Genomic DNA, 19,384 nt, shown 5'->3' with positions numbered 1-19,384 from the left:
CTGGGTGGGAAAGTCCCATATATGGAACACATTGAATACCAGAGTGATTAAGATGTTTGTGACCCACGTGGATCATCTAAAATTTCCTGTGAGAAGTTTCAAGGGAATTTACTTACTTCATTCTTTTATGCAAATGAGTGCTCAAAACCCAAGTTCACTCATTCACACAACTTCCTGAGATGCTGATTTTTGTTACCAGATCATATGCATATATATGTATGTATATATATATATATATACATAGATAGATAGATAGATAGATATAGATTTATTATTTAAATTGAGAAAGAGAGAGCATGAGCAGCAGGGGTATAGGGAGATGGAGAAAGAATCTCAAGCAAACTGTACCCTGAGTGCAGAGCCTGATGCTGGGATTGGTCCCACAACCCTGAGATCACAACCTGAGCTGAAATCACGTGTCGGGCAGTCACCACATGCACCCACCTGGCTGCCCGAGCTCTTCCTCACATTCGTATTTTAGAGAGCTCTACAGGGTTTCTTATTTCACTCCCATTTGGGAATCCTATTCCATTTCTAAGTGCAAAAGGACATTTATGCACATAATATGAAGGCATAGGCAAAATAAGAATAGGGGCCACTAACGTGCTGTAAAAAATGTAAAACATATTAACATTTTAGCATTTCGTAGCAACTGTTGGAGGAACATCACTTATTCTTGCATTTGAATCATGGCCAGATTACCAGGTCCATAGGTTGACTGTATCATTGCTTTTTCACAGAATTAGGTGGGCATCTGTGGGAACAGCATACTTTTATGTGAACAAGAAATTTGGTAACATCACTTCTGATACAGCCATTCAGATATCAGTGCAGGTGTGATCTGAGCAGTGTGACAGTGGTTCTATGTAGCCTGTGTGAGGCGTTCCTGTCACACAGGGGCAGGGCCTGGTGTGTTGCTGCCGATACAGCAGCTGCCCGAGCCCCAGACAGTGCTTACGAGTCACGTTGTGGTACAGGCAGAGGAGTGCCCATGTGAGGTCTGTAAGCCGGCTACGCAGCCTGGGAGCCACCCCCTGCATTCAAAATGAGTTTTAGGACATTATTGTATCTGAAAGTATATAACTCAGTTCCTAGTCAATATTCTATATGTTCTATCTACAGTAATGCAGCAAAATTTCAAAGGGGGAAACATTTAGATCTTCTCTTCATACCATTTTGTAAATTTTTGATCCAGGCATCAACTGATCTATGCTTTGTATCTCACATCTGCCTGAGGTCCAGGCAATTTGAATGCAGGGACACATAAAGTAAGAGAAATGACCTCGGTTTCCCAGGAAATCCCATGTTCTGTGGAGCTTACTCATTTTTACCAGGAGAAAACTTAAAGAAGAAATAAAATGCATGTGAGCTTTTAAAGATTTCTGTGTGTCTAAGCTTTATAGATCACCATCTCTTTATGAAGTAAGCTTCACACAGTTCTGAATTCTGCACACAGCTGAGTGCATGTAGATGTGTTTGTGTCTTGGGGTGGACACATGCACATAACAACTCTCCTGTTCCCTATCCTGACACCTAATGGGCCTCCCCAGGGTCTTGAAGGTGGCATCTTTCTCTTGTTTCTGATCTTAGAGGAAAAGCTTCCAACTTTCTGCCGTTGAGTATGTTAGCCATGGGTTTTTCATATATGGCTACTATTACATTGAGACATATTCTTTCTACACCTAATTTGTTGAATGTGTTTAACATGAAAAGACATTGTGTTTTGTTAAATGCTTTTTTTTGGCCTCTATTGAGATGATCATATGATTTTTCTCTTTCATTCTACTAACGTGGTGCTGCACATTGATAGGTTTTTTATGTTGGCTTCTCCTGTGTCCTGTTACGCATTGCTCTTGATGATGGTGTATGAACCTCTTAATCTAGTGTTGAATTTTGTTTGCTAATATTTTTTTCAGAGGTTTATTTATATATCTGGCAGAGAGGGAGAGAAAGCACAAGCAGGGGGCATACTAGAGGAAGAAGGAAACATGGATTCCCCACCAAGCAAGGAGTCCAACACAGAGCTCGATCCCAGGACCCTGGAACCATGACCTGAACCAAAGGCAGCAGCTTAACTGACTGCACCAGCCAGGTGCAGTTCTTAGATGATTGTTCTTAAATTTTTTAAAAAAAGATTTTATTTATTTATTTGACACACAGAGATCACAAGTAGGCAGAGGAAGGCAGAGAGGGAGAGGGGGAAGCAGGCTCCCCGCTGAGCAGAGAGCCCTATGCGGGGCTCGATCCGAGGACCCTGAGATCATGACCTGAGCTGAAGGCAGAGGCTTAACCCACTGAACAACCGAGGTGCCCCAGTTCTTAAATGTTCGTAACGATGCCAGTTCTTAAATGATTGGGAGTGAAAAGAGTAGATATACTGCTATTAGGCAAAATATGGTTCAATCCAAAAAGGGTAGCAAGGGTAAATTAGAGTGGACAACGGAGTCTGCGGGACTAGTATTGCCTCTGAGGGATGTTTTTATGTCACCAGAGTGAAAATCCATGTTTAGGGACTGAAAATGGATGTGTTTTTAGTGTTCCCAGGAGTGTCCTGTCCCATGGAACTCATTAGCCTCAGTTGCAGTATTCAGAGTTTGGCTCCCCAAGACAGCCAAGGAGGAAGGCTCTGGAGAAGGGACATCAACAGGTCGTCAGTCTCTTCCTGCCAGATTGATTGGGAGTGAAAGGATGTCTCCATTTAACTTCCATTTACCAATCCCATTTAATAGTAGTGGCTACAATATTTTTTGCTAGTGTTTAAATTCCTTTTTAAATTTGAGACACATTATTCACATAACATTGTAATAGTTTTAGGCGTACAATGTAACAGTTCCGTACTGGTGTATGAAGTGGAGTCATCACCCCGGTGAGTCTGGTTAACATCCACTGCTGCATGCAGTCACCTCTTTTCATCTAGAGATGAGAGCGTTTATGATTTATTCTCTTAGCAATTTTCAAATATGCAATATGGTCTATCAATTCTCCTTTACTTCTGGATCAGCATATGGAGCTTGAGGGCAGCGTGAGATAGGACAGCATATAAGGAGTGACTGTAAGGGAATTATCAGGCTATCCACAGCATCATTAAGGACGCCAGTCTTGGTGACGGAGAGGTTGGATGATCCCTTTGTTAGAAGACAGAGGCCAAGAGGCAATGCTCCTACTTTGGGCTGAACTGTGTCCCAGCAAGAACTGTGGTCATATCCTAACACCTTGTGCATATGAATGTGACCTGTTTGAAGAGAAAGTCTTTGCGGATGTAATCAAATGAAGAGGAGGTCATATGTGATGAAGGTGGCCTTTAATCCAGAATCCAGTGTCCTTACGAGAAGCCAGCTCAGAGACACAGACACAGATACAGGGAGAATGCCATGTGACCACAGAGGCAAATTTGGAGAATGAGGAATCCTCAAACCAAGGAAGACCAAGGATTTCTGGCAACAGGAAGCTAAAGGAAAGACATGAAACACATTCTCCTTTAGAACCTTCAGAGAAAGGGTACCCAGGTGGCACCGGATTTTGGACTGGCTTCCAGGACCATGAGGGAAAATGTGTCTTGTTTTAATATTTTCTTAAAAATTTAAACTTTAGGTGGCTAACATACAGTACAATATTGGTTTCTGGAGCAGAATTCAGTGATTCATCACTTACATGAAACACCCAGTGCTCTTCCCAAGAGCCCTCCTTAATACCGTTCGCCCATTTAACCCCACCCCTACCCACCTCCCTCCGTCAGTGCTCCGTGTGTTCTCTGTCATGAAGACTCTCCTATGGCCACATTCCCTCTCTTCTTTTTCTCTTTTCCCCCTTCTGGGATGTTCGTGTTTCTTCTTTCTTAAAGCCACATATGAGTGAAATCATATCGTATTTGTCTTTCCCTGACTGCGTTATGTCCCTCAGCGTAACACACTCCAGCTCCATCTACATGGTTGCAAATGGCAAGACTTCCTTCTTTGTGATGGCCGAGTAGTGTTCCACACCTTGTTCATCCATTCTTCAGTCGATGGACATTTGGGATCTTTCCATAATTCAGCTATTGTTGATGATGCTGCGGTGAACTTTGGGGAGCATGTATCCCCTTGACACTGTGTTTTTGTATCCTTTGAATAAATTCCTGGTAGTGCAAATGTTGAGTGTAGGATAGCTCATGTTTAATTATTTGAGGAACCTCCATACCATTTTCCAGAGCGGCTACACCAGCTTGCATTCCCCCCAACAGTGTAGGAGGGTTCTCCTTTCTCTGCTTCCTCCCCCATATCTGATGTTTCCTCTGTTGTTAATTTTAGCCATTTTGACACTTGGGACATGATATCTCATTGTGGTTTTGATATGTATTTCCCTGATGCCGAGTGACATTGAGCTTTTTTTTTTTTTTAATGTGCCCGTTAGGCATTCGGATGTCTGTTCTCTGTGTAACTGGAACCTCTCTCTGTGTGGCCTGTCTCTGCTTCTGTCATTTGTCCCTCTGGATTTGTCTTCTCTTTCTCTCCCTTTTTTGGGAGGCATTTCATTTTCCCTTTCCCTACTTAGGCTCTTCATCTGTTTATCCAGTGGTAACCATGGATCCCAGCACAGGGCAGCAGTGCAGGGCGGTGACATCTCACTTAGCAGGAAGGTTGGGCTGTTTCAGAGGGAGGACAAGTAGTGAGGAAGAGGACCAGAGAGCTGGGAAGAGTTTACAGAGAGCCTGTTGGAGAATGTACTGAGCTCGTGGCAATTTAGATCTTACAGAGGAAAGATTGCCCTCACTGAGGGGCACATGGGTGGCTCAGTCAGTTAAGTGTCTGCTTTTGGCTCAGATCATGATCCCAGGGTTCTAAGGATCGAGCCCTGCATCTGGCTTCCTGCTTAGCTGGAAGTCTGCTTCTCTCTATCCCTTTGCTCCTTCCCCTGCTTTTTTCTCTCTCAAATAAATAAATAAAATCTTAAAGAAAAAAGAAGTGAATGGTTATGATACTGCCTCCCTTGCTAACTAGACCTGGAGAGAACTTCCGCTGGCCTCCACCCAACTGCATACCTTTCTCCCTCCTTTGCTCTTGACTTTGTTATAATCAGCCCTTTGATACCATTTTTAGTTGTGACTGTAATTTTGTGCTGTAATTATAGCCTTACCCCACATGTATGAGTTCATGAACAGCAGTTTGTTTTACCTGTTTTTGAACTTATGCAGGGGGATTGTTTACTTTGTAACTTGCATCATTTCCTCAGCACTTTATGTGAAACAGAGTGTTCCAGTTTGTTTAGTTGGAGTTTTATTCATACTGTTGGAAAGTACTCCTGTATGAATAGGTCACAGTTTACCAGTTTACTGTGCATGGGTCTTTGGATTCATCCGGGTTTTGGTTAACATCAGTGACAGTGCTGTGGAGTGTCTTATATGTGTGTCTTGGGCCAGGTGGCAGAGCACCGTCCTGGATAATATTGGATCCAGGAATGTGAGTGTGGGTCAGCGTCTCTAGATAATGCCTCATGATTGTCAAAGTGACTTGAGCGTGTAAGGCTGGCAGTGAGTGGGGCCTGGGACACAAAGGGTTAACAACAGGTCTGTGATTCCTTCCCTGGTCAGGACACCCACACTGTAGTGGCTGCCAGTTGCCCCCTGACTCTCAGGAGGGGATCTACGTGGTATAGGGATAAGTGAGAAAATTCAGATCTGAGAACGTTTTTAGCAGGAAGTAGTTAATCTCTTGGTTGAACAGGGTAAATGAACCTGGAACTTACGGATCCAGGAGAAACAGCCACAAACCACCGAACTTCCTCCCATTTTTCTGTAATGCCTATTTTAACTATCCCAGTAAAGTAAAAATCATTTGGAACTTAAATGCAAGACTAGTTGAAAATAAATCATGTGTGTTTTGTTAAAAATGGTGATTTTCTTAAACTGTTTGAGTACATCACTAAAACCTATCAATATAAACCGAGCAGTGTTCTAGATGATTTGAGATTTAGTTTTCCCTTTGCTCTATTAGAAGTTTGGTAGAATTTGGTTGCCTTCCTTTATATTTGTGGTAATGATAAGAATGTGCCTAAACATTAGCTATGTGGTTCCATATACATTGGTTATGAATGTTATTAAATTGGTTATGAGTGGCTATGAAGTGGTTATGAATGATATTAAATTAATAATTTATTCACATATTTACATGAAAATTATATAGCTGAATTGTTTATATGTAAATATTTGGTCAGCTGTGAGGATAAAAATCTTAGGTGATTTGTAAAACCTATAGATTATTCACAGATGATAGCCAAGGTGGCTGGGGAGATCACAGGAGTTATTTCTTCTCTGTGAAATATGTGAAGTAACAAAGGAGACAGACGAGGTCTCCTCTGGCTTTGTCCTTGATCATTGTTCTCCCTGAGGACGGCCATCTCTACATAGCTCAGTGACAGGGGCTCGTTAACAGTGTGGGGCATCTGCTCCCCAGAGACGTCAGCCAGGGAAACACATTTGGTTTTCGGTGCCAGCCCAGCCACAGCTGAGTGTCACAGCACCTCTCCTGCGCTCTTAAGGGACTCCCTGTCTTAGAGGCAGGTCATTGCTTTTGGGAAACCATAGTGGAGTTTACAATTGCCTTCATCTCCTACGTCCTAGAGGCAAAGTGCAGATCTCTGTACCTCATGAAGACACATGAAGTCACCTCAGAAACCATCCTTTTGCTTAGGAAAAACCTATGGATAGCCCAGTATTGGTATAGTCAGCCTTTGCACTTACTGTGTACAACTAAGTGCCAATCTCCAGTACTGTCTTTAGACAATGACTTGGAACGGAGGTAGGGAAAGAACTTAGAAGCCACAGAGAAGGTGAGCAAAGGTGAGTGAAATGGAACTTGGTCTGTGTGTTGCTTTAGGAATGGTAAATGGGTTTCTTTTTAGTAGGGAATATTCTTGAAACAGAAAAGCTGTATTGGTTTGCATAATGGTCCATTGTCTAGAGGAACAAACGGTGGTAGTTCACAAACTCTAAGAACTAAATTTAGCTGTTCGTTATAGACTCCACCAAATCATTCCCAGACGTTTCAGTGTACGGCAGTACATTCATTATACCAGTGTATGCACACGTGGAAAACACTTTAAGTATGCGTATATAGTGGTAATAAAATATGTCCTTCAGGAATAGAATTAGAGTATGCATATGTGTCAGAGTATTAGACTCTGATTCCATGCTTTCCAATTGGTTTGTATTGTCTATGAAAACAGACGTATTTGTTTTCTATGCTGAAAACTCATTGTCAGTGTTTATCATTTCTAAATTATCATTTTCCCCCTTATGAGTTTTCAACATATCTAAAATACATATAGAGTTTTAGGGAGTTGGGGTAAATTGGAAGGGGAGGTGAATCATGAGAGATTATGTACTCTGAAAAACAATCTGAGGGGTTTGAAGTGGTGGGGATGTGAGAGGTTGTGGTACCAGGTGGTGGGTATTATAGAGGGCACAGATTGCATGGAGCACTGGGTGTGGTGAAAAAATAATGAATATTGTTCTTCTGAAAATAAATAAATTGAAAAAAATACATATGGAGTTTTAAAAAAATGCTATGTTGAAGATTACAACAGGGGAGTTCCATAGTCGGTCAAAGCATTTCTATTCGGACACTGGGTTCCATCCTTCTATCCTTGTGCAGGATCATGAATGGACTCTGTGTGAATGCTGTTGGGGCCCTGCTCAGATGCTCTTTACCTGGCTGCTCCTCCAATCCTAACCCTATGTGTTAGGAATATGGGCTTCCAGGTGCACAGCCATTCCCTTCTTCAGAGATTTGCCCTCAGTGGAGAGGGAGCCACTTTGCCAGGGGGTCTCAGGAACACATTGGGGGTAGCTCACAGCCAGGGACAGACTCACGGGAGAGAAAAGGGCTGCCAATGTCAAGGCTGGACTAAGTCTGATGCAATGCATGGTCCAGAGCTGTGCTGTCCAATACTGGAGTATGTACCCACAGGAAGTCATTTAAATTTAAATTAATTAAAATTAAATAGAATACAAAATTCGGTTTCTCAACTAGCATATTTTTTTTTAAATTTCATTTACCAGAATTTATTGTTTATGTACCACACCCAGTGCTCCATGCAATATGTGCCTTCCATAATACCCACCACCAGGTTCAACAACCTCCCACCCGCACCCCTTCAAAACCCTTAGATTGTTTTTCAGAGTCCATAGTCTCTCATGGTTTGTCCTTCCCTCCAATTTCCCCCAAGTCCCTTCTCCTCTCCATCTCCCCATGTCCTCCATGTTATTTCTTATGCTCCACAATAAGTGAAACCATATGATAATTGACTCTCTCTGCTTGACTTATTTCACTCAGCATAATCTCTTCCAGTCCCATCCATGTTGATATAAAAGTTGTATATTAATCCTTTCTGATAGAGGCATAATACTCCACAGTATATATGGACCACATCTTACTTATGCATTCATTCATTGAAGGGCATCTTGTTTCTTTCCACAGTTTGGTGACCGTGGCCATTGCTGCTATGAACTTTGGGGTACAAATGGCCCTTCTTTTCAGTACGTCTGTATCTTTGGGGCAAATACCCAGTAGTGCAATTGCAGGGTCATAGAGAAGCTCTATGTTTAATTTCTTTTTTTATTTATTATTGTTTATTTATTTTTAAATTTCTTTTCAGTGTAACAGAATTCAATGTTTATGCACCACACCCAGTGCTCCATGCAATACGTGTCCTCCATAATTCCCACCACATGGCTCCCCCAAACTCCCACCCCCCGCCCCTTCAAAACCCTCAGGTTGTTTTTCAGAGTCCATAGTCTCTCATGGTTCACCTCCCCCTCCAATTTCCCTCAACTCCCTTCTCCTCTCCATCTCCCCATGTCCTCTATGTTATTTCTTATGCTCCACAAATAAGTGAAATTATATGATAATTGACTCTCTCTGCTTGACTTATTTCACTCAGCAGAATCTCTTCCAGTCCCGTCCATGTTGCTACAAAAGTTGGGGATTCATCCTTTCTGATGGAGACATAATACTTCATAGTGTATATGGACCACATCTTCCTTATCCATCCGTCTGTTGAAGGGCATCTTGGTTCTTTCCACAGTTTGGTGACTGTGGCCATTGTTGCTATAAACATTGGGGTACAGATGGCCCTTCTTTTCAGTACATCTCTATCTTTGGGGTAAATACCCAGGAGTGCAATGGCAGGGTCATAGGGAAGTTCTATTTTTAATTTCTTGAGGAATCTCCACACTGTTCTCCAAAGTGGCTGCACCAACTTGCATTCCACCAACAGTGTAAGAGGGTTCCCCTTTCTCCACATCCCCTCCAACACATGTTGTTTCCTGTCTTGCTAATTTTGGCCATTCTAACTGGTGTAAGGTGGTATCTCAAGATGGTTTTAATTTAATCTCCCTGATGGCTAGTGATGTTGAACATTTTTTCATGTGTCTGGTAGCCCTTTGTATGTCTTCATTGGAGAAGTATCTGTTCATGTCTTCTGCCCATTTTTTGACATGATTATCTGTTTTGTGTTTGAGAAGTTCTTTATAGATCCTGGATATCAGCCTGTTGTCTGTACTGTCATTTGCAAATATCTTCTCCCATTCTGTGGGTTGCCTCTTTGTTTTGTTTCCTTTGCTGTGCGGAAGCTTTTGATCTTGATGAAATCCCCAAAATTCATTTTTGCTTTTGTTTCCTTTGCCTTTGGAGACATATCTTGAAAGAAGTTGCGGTGGCTGATATCAAAGAGGTTACTGCCTATGATCTCCTCTATGATTCTGATGGATTCCTGCCTCACACTGAGGCCTTTTATCCAGTTTAATTTTATCTTTGTGTACAGTGTAAGAGAATGGTCAAGTTTCATTCTTCTACATATAGCCATCCAATTTTATCAGCACCATTTACTGAAGAGACTTTTTTCCACTGTATATTTTTTCCTTCTTTGTTGGAGATCATTTGGCCATAGAGTTGAGGGTCCATATCTGGGCTCTCTACTCTGTTCCACTGATCTATGTGTCTGTTTTTATGCCAGTACCATGCTGTCTTGGTAATCACAGCTTTGTAGTAAAGCTTAAAATCAGGCATTGTGATGCCCCCAGTTTTTTTTTTTTTTCTTTTTCAACATTTCCTTAGCAATTTGGGCTCTCTTCTGATTCCATACAAATTTTAGGATTGTTTGCTCTAGCTCTTTGGAAAATGCTGGCGGAATTTTGATTGGAATGGCATTGAAAGTATAAATTGCTCTAGGCAGTATAGACATTTTAGCAATGTTTATTTTTCTGATTCAACTAGGCTATTTTAAATGCTCAGGTAGTGACAGTGAATAGTGGCTATTGCATTAGACAGGGAGGGCTGAATATTTCTACCAGCATAGATGGATACTTTATGGGAGGCTGTGTCCAGCTTCTTACGGGATCAGGTGCATGCCATCTTCACCTGAGATCACATCCTTGCTTAGCAGCATTCTCTGCTCTGTTTTTGCTTCCTTCGTCCCCTTTATCCTGAGAGCACTCCCTGAACAAACCACGTGCAGTGGAAATCCTACTTGATCCTCTTCTCCCTGGAACCTGGTGGAAAGCACCATCCATGTACAGGAGACCTGTCATTTCCAGTGTTGTGAAAGCTGCATTCCCACTCATTAGCTCATTCTGTATTGCCCTTGGGGGCCTGTTCTAGTTTATGTAAGGTCAGCTCAGACCTAGGCGACAGAAGCTTTATTAAAGTTACAGATTTCCATTCCACTGCCAACACCATTTCAGGTTTATTCAGGAACTGGATAGGGCAGGGTTTGTATGTCAATTATGTCAGTGACTGTTATATTTTTTCAATATCTTCCATACAGACATTATCTTGATATCTTTGGCCTTTAAAATGTGTACTTTGCTTACTGAGTATCTGGTTTTATGGAAACATTTATTGTTCCACTCAAATTAGTAGACTTCTTTGTCAGCATTGAACACTGACAGTAATGGCTCTATCAGTTTTTGTGTTTTGGTACCAAATATTTAACCTCTTCCATCAGATGTCTGTTAATTTTTATTGTGGAATTGTGTCGAGGGCGGATGCTCCAGGGGCCGGGAGATCCGTCAACCCGCAGAGCTTTGCAAAATGGCGCCTGGCGATTTGCCAGAAGGTGTGTCTAGAGTGACTGATCGTAAACAGGAAGTACTACCTATTGGCTGTTGAACTATTGCTATGCTGTGGGTACTTGGTAACAAGCTTAAGATTGGTGGATGCATATCGCTGTCTATGCTGAATGGCTCGGCTCCCCTATATAAGCGATGGCGATATGAAATAAAAGAAGCCCGCTTTTTTGAAACCCAACCGGACTGAGGGTTGTTATTATCGCTGCTGGACGGCGATAGAATTGTATTATTTTGAGATATCATTTCCCACTTTATTGGTTTTTAGATGGTGATTATTATGTAAAATGCCATTGTTTCTGTTTTGTAGAATGTATTTATTTTTATTTCACCTAGTAACTCTTTTCTCTCTCAACATATAACCTGTGCTTTTCTCAAGGATGTATTGTTTTGTATGCAAGATAATAATTTATGTGTGGATTTGTAGCTGGATTTTCCTCTACAGTCTCACATCATGATAATTGCTAGAGACGGCGTTCCGTGCTCCTTACATAGGATGGGTGTGTTTACTGTTCCAGCCAGGATTATTTACATAGTTTGTCCAAGAAGAATGAATGTCTCTTACTGCATTCGGGCATTTGATACCTACCTACATATAGTGATGGTTTTTAGTCTACTCACACAGGTCTTTAACATGGTAAGAAGTAGATGAAATAAAGTTTTTCGTTTAACCTTAGGCTACACATGTCCTTTCTCTGGGAAGATGTGTTCTGTGGTGGTGCACAGAGATTGGCGAGGGACGGATGCTGAGCGGGGGAGGTGGAGGGAGGAAAGTGAGCCAGATCAGCAGCTCAAGCTGTTGAGATCTGAAGAATGCAGTATGCAGGCTGCTCTTTCTCACGTCCAGTGCTGCTCAAGGGGAAAAGTTTTCCTAGATGTAATGTGGAAAAAAAAAAAAAAAAGAAAAAAAGATGGTGAATTATGACAAGAGTAGTCCTGTTCCCTCCCAGGGTTCTCTCCAGGAAGGCACTGGAAGTAATTGTAACCTCCAGACAATCCCATTCTTTCTGTCTCTTTTAGTGAGCATCTCCTTTGCCTGATACTTTATTTTTCAATGGAAAATCATATTCATTTTTGTACCTTTCGGATAGAAGCCATTCAGCATTCTTTAGATATATGTATATACATATACACATACATATATAATCTGGAAAGGAAGGAAACCATTTGTGCAAGTTCAGCTCACCACAGTTTGTCTTCTCTTCCCTTCCTTCTTAGTCCTTATTGATAAGATAATGTTAAAATAGATCACTATGTATTGTGACGGTACAATATGATACTGGTGTTTTCCTTGGATGAGTTAACATTTCCCTTTTGTCCTCCTTACTTTGGTGAGTAATGCCTTCATTAGACACCTTGAAAACGTCAGCAATTTCTTTCAGATAATTTATCTGTATTTGTGCGTGTGTGCATGAAACTGAACTGTGGTTTATTTGCTCTTCTGAGCAGCTGTGAGTCTGGGCACATTCCCTGTTGTTGTATGTTTACACTGTCTCAGATACCTTTATAACTAATTCCATTAAGAAAGGTTTTGTGGAGAGGTTTTTCTTGTTTTTTTCTTTTTGTTGTTGTTGTTGTTTTTGTTTGTTTGTGTTGATGGATACAACTGAATGCATCTCTACAGGAAATCCAAGGAACTATAAAATAATGTGAAATACTGTATCCTCTATTCAGATTCCATAAATACTTATTTAATGCCACTTTTGTACCAGTTCTCTTCACACACTAGTGGGTCTGCCCTGAAACGTGATTCAGATTTTTAGTCTTAGAAGAACAAAAAATGAACTGTATGCCTAAGCATTTGAACATGATAAAACCGAGCACTGGTAACATGTCTGATTCCACATCATTAAGTCTGCAAGACAGCTTCAAGAAGGTACTAACCTAATGTTGATGGATATCTGAGATTTTAGATAATACCAGAATATCCTGTTCTATGATCTTCTGTGTTGTACTTAAAGGTTTCCATTATAGGCATTTACTTGTCATTGTTTTGAGAATATATTTGTTCATATCTCTATATATTTATCTATTTAAATATTTTAGCATAGGGATTTTACCGTAGGGAGTGAAGCAGAACATTACACTTTGTACATAGATTACACAGTTGGGTAAATTTTTTTTTTAAGATTTTATTTATTTATTTGACAGGAGAGATCACAAGTAGGCAGAGAGGCAGGCAGAGAGAGAGGAGGAAGCAGGCTCCCTGCTGAGCAGAGAGCCCAATGTGGGACTCGATCCCAGGACCCTGAGATCATGACCTGAGCCGAAGGCAGCGGCTTAACCCACTGAGCCACCCAGGCGCCCCGGGTAAATTTTTAAAGTGTTTAAAAATTTAAAATGTTTATTCTGAGTAGAATGTTGATAGTGGATAATCCCACGTTTTTTAGGATTTCATGTGCTCTACTTGGTACTGTTTGGAGCAGAAATCTACAGAAGGAAGAGGAACGTCATGGCCAGTGGATTTTAGAGTTCTGATTCCCCCTGACTATGCAGGGCCAAGGAATTTTCAGGGTTCTGGTTATACTGTTACCATGATTTTAAGCATCTTTAGAACAAAAGTTAAGCAGTGTAATTGAATGGTGGTGGTGTTTTCAGGTTCTCTCTGATTTGAGTATTTAGTTGTTTTACTCCTATACAAAAAAAAATCCAAAAAAACCCATAGCTTTCATAAATATAATATCTTAGAGAGGTAACTCTGATATAATGTTCATATGCAGAGCTATTAATGATATTTTGAAAGTAATTGAATTATTTGTATATGTATATTCCAGTTACTAAGTTCTTTTTTTTTTAATAATATATTTATTTTTTTGACAGACAGAGATCACAAGCAGGCAGAGAGGCAGGCAGAGAAAGAGAGAGAGAGAGGAGGAAACAGGCTCCCCGCCGAGCAGAGAACCCAATGCAGGGCTCGATCCCTGGATCCCGGGATCATGACCAGAGCCTAAGGCAGAGGCTTTAACCCATTGAGTCACCCAGGCGCCCCCCAGTTACTAAATTCTTATATCTGAAAGTATTTTTGTGATTATGTTGTATTTTATTGCATGTGAGGTATGTAGAAATCCAGTGTGTACAATCATGAGATATGTATTTACAGTAAGGTCTTTCTTTCTTTCTTTCTTTCTTTCTTTCTGATTGCTCTCCATCTTTTTCCCTCATCCCCATTCTTTCTAAAATATATGTATAAACTTAACAGTACTTTGTGTCTTTAAGCTCAGACTGAAAGACTTTTAATATTTATGACTGATGGCAACACAAGGTCCATTATTTCATTTTCTTTTTTTTTTTTTTTAAAGATTATTTATTTATTTATTTGACAGAGAGAAATCACAAGTGGGCAGAGAGGCAGAGAGAGAGAGAGCGGAGGAAGCAGGCTCCCCGCTGAGCAGAGAGAACCCGATGCGGGACTCGATCCCAGGACCCCGAGATCATGACCTGAGCCGAAGGCAGCGGCTTAACCCACTGAGCCACCCAGGCGCCCCCATTATTTCATTTTCTTAAAGTACATATTAATGATTTACTTTTCGTGATAATGTGGAACTAAATTAGTATAAGCTAAGTCAATCTCAATCATTTATTTAAAAACTACCTTTAATATTCTATGGCTGTGTCTTACGACAGATGCACCTCCTCTGCCACCAACTTTGTTTTTTTTTAAGATTTCTTTTAAAAGTTCTTAAATGCTTGGTCCTGACAGGAAACATGTGCTAGCAGAGGATGGAACAGAAGAATGGCAGCTCTTTCACGGGGTTTATCCTGCTGGGGTTCTCTGACCGGCCTCAACTGGAGCTAGTCCTCTTTGTGGTTCTCCTCATCTTCTACCTGTTCACTCTGCTGGGAAACACCACCATCATTGCCTTGTCTTACCTCAACCCACATCTTCAGACTCCTATGTACTTTTTCCTCTCCAACCTAAGCTTTCTGGACCTGTGTTACATGACCAGCACTGTCCCTCAGCTCCTGGTTCATCTCAGGACAGCAGACAAGTCCATCTCGTTTGGTGGCTGTGTGGCTCAGCTTTTTATCTCTCTAGGGCTGGGATGCACCGAATGCATTCTATTAGGGGTCATGGCGTTTGACCGCTATGCAGCCATCTGCAAGCCCCTGCAGTACACCGTGATCATGCACCCCCGTCTCTGTGCCCTCATGGCTTCTGTGTCATGGTTCTTTGGTTTTGGCAACTCCTTATTGCAGACAGTGCTCATCTTCCTTTTGCCACTTTGTGGGAGAAATAAAATAGACCACTTCCTTTGTGAGATTCCTGCACTGCTCAAGCTTGCCTGTGTAGACACTACTATGAATGAGTCTGAGCTCTTCTTTGCCAGTGTGATCGTTCTCATTGTACCTGTGACATTAATCATCTTCTCCTATGGTCAGATCGTCAGGGCGGTCTTAAGAATAAAGTCATCTGCAGGGCAGAGGAAAGCGTTTGGCACATGTGGGTCCCACATCACAGTGGTCTCCCTGTTCTATGGCACGGCCATCTATGCTTACCTCCAGCCCAGCAACAACTACTCCCAGGATCAGGGCAAGTTAACTTCTCTCTTCTACACAATCATCACGCCCATGGTCAACCCCGTCATATATACACTGCGGAACAAGGATGTGACGGGAGCAATGAAGAAAGTGCTTTTCAGGGGCCATGACTCCAGATGATTGGGCGGGGAAGACCCTTTGATGGAACACATTGAATGCCAGGGCATATAAGATGTTTGTGTCCTTCCTGTATCACTCAGAATTCTCTCTGACATCTTTCAAGGGAATCTTTACCTGATGCTTTTATGAAAGTCCATGTTCAAAATCTAAGCTCACGGATTCATGCAGCCTCCACAGATCCAACCTAGTGTCCTAGAGCACATTCATCATATTGTTATTTTAAAATTTCAGAGGTTTTTCATATTCCCCCCTCATTTGGGAACATTCTTTCATTCCTTGTTGCACTAAGACACACATCATAAAGTCATGGGGAAATAAGAATACAAATGACTAAAACATAATAAGAAATACTAAGATTTTTAGCATTTTTCTATCAAATTGTTGGAGACATATCACTTTTTCTTGCATTGTGACCATGGCTCTATTATGAGGTCCACTGGCTGACTGTATCACAGCTTTTTCATAGAAGTAGTTGGGGAACTCTGGGAAAAACAGATTTTAGCTCAGAGAAAAGCCTATTAACATCAGTCCTGATAAATCCACTCAGATATCGGGCCCTAGTGTGACAACACCAGTGCGACAGTGATTTTAGGTAACCTTCCTGTCCCGACATTGAGGACGTGATGCATAGCTGCCAGTGACAGTGGGAGCATCTATGGCCACAAGCAGGTGGTGCTGACAAGTGAGTTTGGGCATAGCCAGACGAGCACCAACGTGAGGCCTGCGAGGTGTTGTTTGTGTCCACAAGCCACCCTGTTCGTTACAAATGACTCTTGAGCACAGAATCGTATCTGAACAGAACATGACAGAAGCCCTGCTTTAGAGTCTCTTTTACCTACAATAGTGCAGCAAAATTTCCAAAGGGTAAAAGACATTTAGACCCTCTCTTCATACTATTTTGTAAATTCTTCGATCCAGGCATCAACTGATCAATGCTTTTATATCTCACATCCACCAAAAGCCCCATATATTTCAATACTATAAAAATATAGGAAGTGCCCTCTATTTCACAAGAAAGGCCATGTCTGTGGAGCTTACTTAGATTCACCACGAGGAAATGTAAAGAATAAATACAATGTATATTAATTATTAAACATCTCCATATGTCTCTACTTTACATATAGCCATCTCATTATGAACTGTCATACAGTTCTGAGTTAGGAGTAATAAAAATAAATATCCCATATCAGGGAGATCATGTGATAGTTGTCTTTCTCCACTTGACTTATTTCGCTAAGCATGATAGCTCTAGTTCCATCCACGTTGTCGCAAATGCTTTGGTGAGTGCTGTGAAGTGTGTAAACCTGGCGATTCACAGACCTGTACCCCAGGGGATAAAAATACATTATATGGGGCGCCTGGGTGGCTCAGTGGGTTGAACCGCTGCCTTCGGCTCAGGTCATGATCTCAGGGTCCTGGGATCGAGTCCCGCATCGGGCTCTCTGCTCAGCATGGAGCCTGCTTCCTCCTCTCTCTCTCTCTCTGCCTGCCTCTCTGCTTACTTGTGATCTCTCTCTCTGTCAAATAAATAAATAATCTTAAAAAAAAAATACATTATATGTTTATAAAAAAAAAAAAAAATTAAAAAAAAAATATCCCAGAACAACTGAATCTGACATTATAGCCCTTCGATCTTAACTCTAGCTCAGTTTGCACATAAGTGTGTTCTGGGGTATGGATCTGGGTTTCTGTATATATGTGTTGTCACAAATAGTGTATTTTCCCATGGAGGCTGGAGCTTTGACAATGCCATCTTCACAGAAATGTTTCTGATTTTGGAAGGTTTTCCCAACGCGTAACCCAGTGTTGGTAAATGTGTTTGTGTCTTGGACTGGACACATATGCATAAGAACTCTACTGTTCCCTATCCTGACAGCTAATCGGCATCCCCAGGGTCTTGAACCCTGAGCTGGCCATGCTCATGCCAAGTGATCTTGCTGAAGAGACAGCATGTGGAGGCTGGAAATGACAGCCAGGGGAGATCATGCACATGGTCAGGTTCTCTTTGTATTGCTAATAGCAATATCCCACTTGAAATCAAGCCTGAGATATATCTTTTTTAAAAACTTTATCTTATTTTTTCAGTGTTCCAAGATTCATTGTTTATGGACCACAGCCATTGCTTCATTCAATACATGCCCTCCTTAATACCCATGACCATGCTCACCAACCCTCCCCCCAAAACCCTCAGTTTGCTTCTCAGACTCCACAGTCTCTCATGGTTTTTCTCTCCCTCCAATTCCTCCAACTCACTTCTCTCCTTCTCCCAATATCCTCTGTGTTATTCCTTATGCTCCACAAGTAAGTGAAACCATAAGACAATTGACACTCTCTGCTTGGCTTATTTCACTCAGCATAATATCCTCCAGTCACATCATGTTGATACAAAAGTTAGTGGAACACAAGTTGGTATGAACACTTTGGAAAATCTTAAGGAATCTCCATAAGAAAGATTCCTTAAGAAATTAAAAACAGAGCTATCCTATGACCCTGCAATTGCACTATGGGGTATTTACCCCAAAGATACAAATGGACTGAAAAGAAGGGTCATCTGTACCCCAATGTTCAAAGCAGCAATGGCCATAGTCGTCAAACTGTGGAAAGAGCCAAAATGCCCTTCAACAGATGAATGGGCAAAGAAGATATGGTCCATTTATACAATGGAGTTCTATGATTCCATCAGAAATTATGAAGACCTGGGATCTATGTTGACACCATAGTGATGCTTCATGTATGCCAGTAAAAGAACAGTTTTTTATTACTGTTTATCCCTGACAGTGACAAATTTCCTGCTCTCCATTAGGTTTCAACCACATCCTCACAGTTATACCCAAATGGTTATTTTAAATCCCTCAAATCAAAGATGACAGAGGAGTAAGGGACCCATTTCAGCTGGTCCCTGAATTTAGCTGAATATCTACCAAACCATTCTGAACACCCACGTAATCAGCCTGAGATGTAAGAATATATATTTGGATCTCTAGAAAAGTGACTGCTTTTTGCAACGTAGGACATGCAGAGTTGTGAATCCTCAGGGAAATATCAGAAGATAAACAGAAGGGGGAGGGAGCCTCCAGAAGCTGATTCCTGGAAAGGATATAACACCAGAGTGCAAAAGCAGAACCTTGGAAATCTGCTCTAGGGAACAACATCCCTCTCTGAAAGGGGTTCTGGAGATGAAAAGGCAGAATTCAAGGTAGAACATTATGGTCTCAGGATATGAGGAATCACAGAGATGCAGGGGTGATTGAGAAGCCTCAGAACCAAAGGTGCTTCCCAGAGTAGCAGAATGCCTTAACAGTGGAGCCAGGATGCAGGTTCTGGTCAGCATTGCCAGGAAGGGTCTCAGCTCAGATGGCCATAAACTGCAAGTTGGGCCAGTTGAGAATCTCTTCTCTTGGGCAGCCTGAAATACCAGGAGCCTGTGCCGGGACTGGACAAAAACTCACAGAGTGGTGGTGGCCACAGCTGCTCGAAGATTTAGAAGCATAAAAGGCAGGGACACTCCCAGGGCCCTGGTTCGACCTGAGAGAGTTACTGTGGGCATGCACAGTGGTAGGTTGTAGCTTTCTGTGGCACATATAGAAATGGAAACTGTTTGTACTGGAGGGTTTAGTGAAGAAA

The 19,384-nt window shown here is 41.6% G+C and overlaps 1 pseudogene across 1 annotated transcript; it reads left to right on the top strand.

The window, feature by feature from the left end:
- The first annotated feature begins 14,821 nt into the window (after positions 1-14,821).
- Positions 14,822-15,760, top strand: LOC309865176 (putative olfactory receptor 2B8 pseudogene; annotated as a pseudogene). Its single transcript has one exon. The product of its transcript is annotated as a putative olfactory receptor 2B8 pseudogene (transcript).
- The last annotated feature ends 3,624 nt before the right edge of the window (positions 15,761-19,384 follow it).

Source organism: Mustela nivalis, assembly GCF_964662115.1.
Source record: "Mustela nivalis genome assembly, chromosome: 5".
NCBI lineage: Eukaryota > Metazoa > Chordata > Mammalia > Carnivora > Mustelidae > Mustela > Mustela nivalis.
This window is presented reverse-complemented; position numbering and strand designations above follow the sequence as displayed.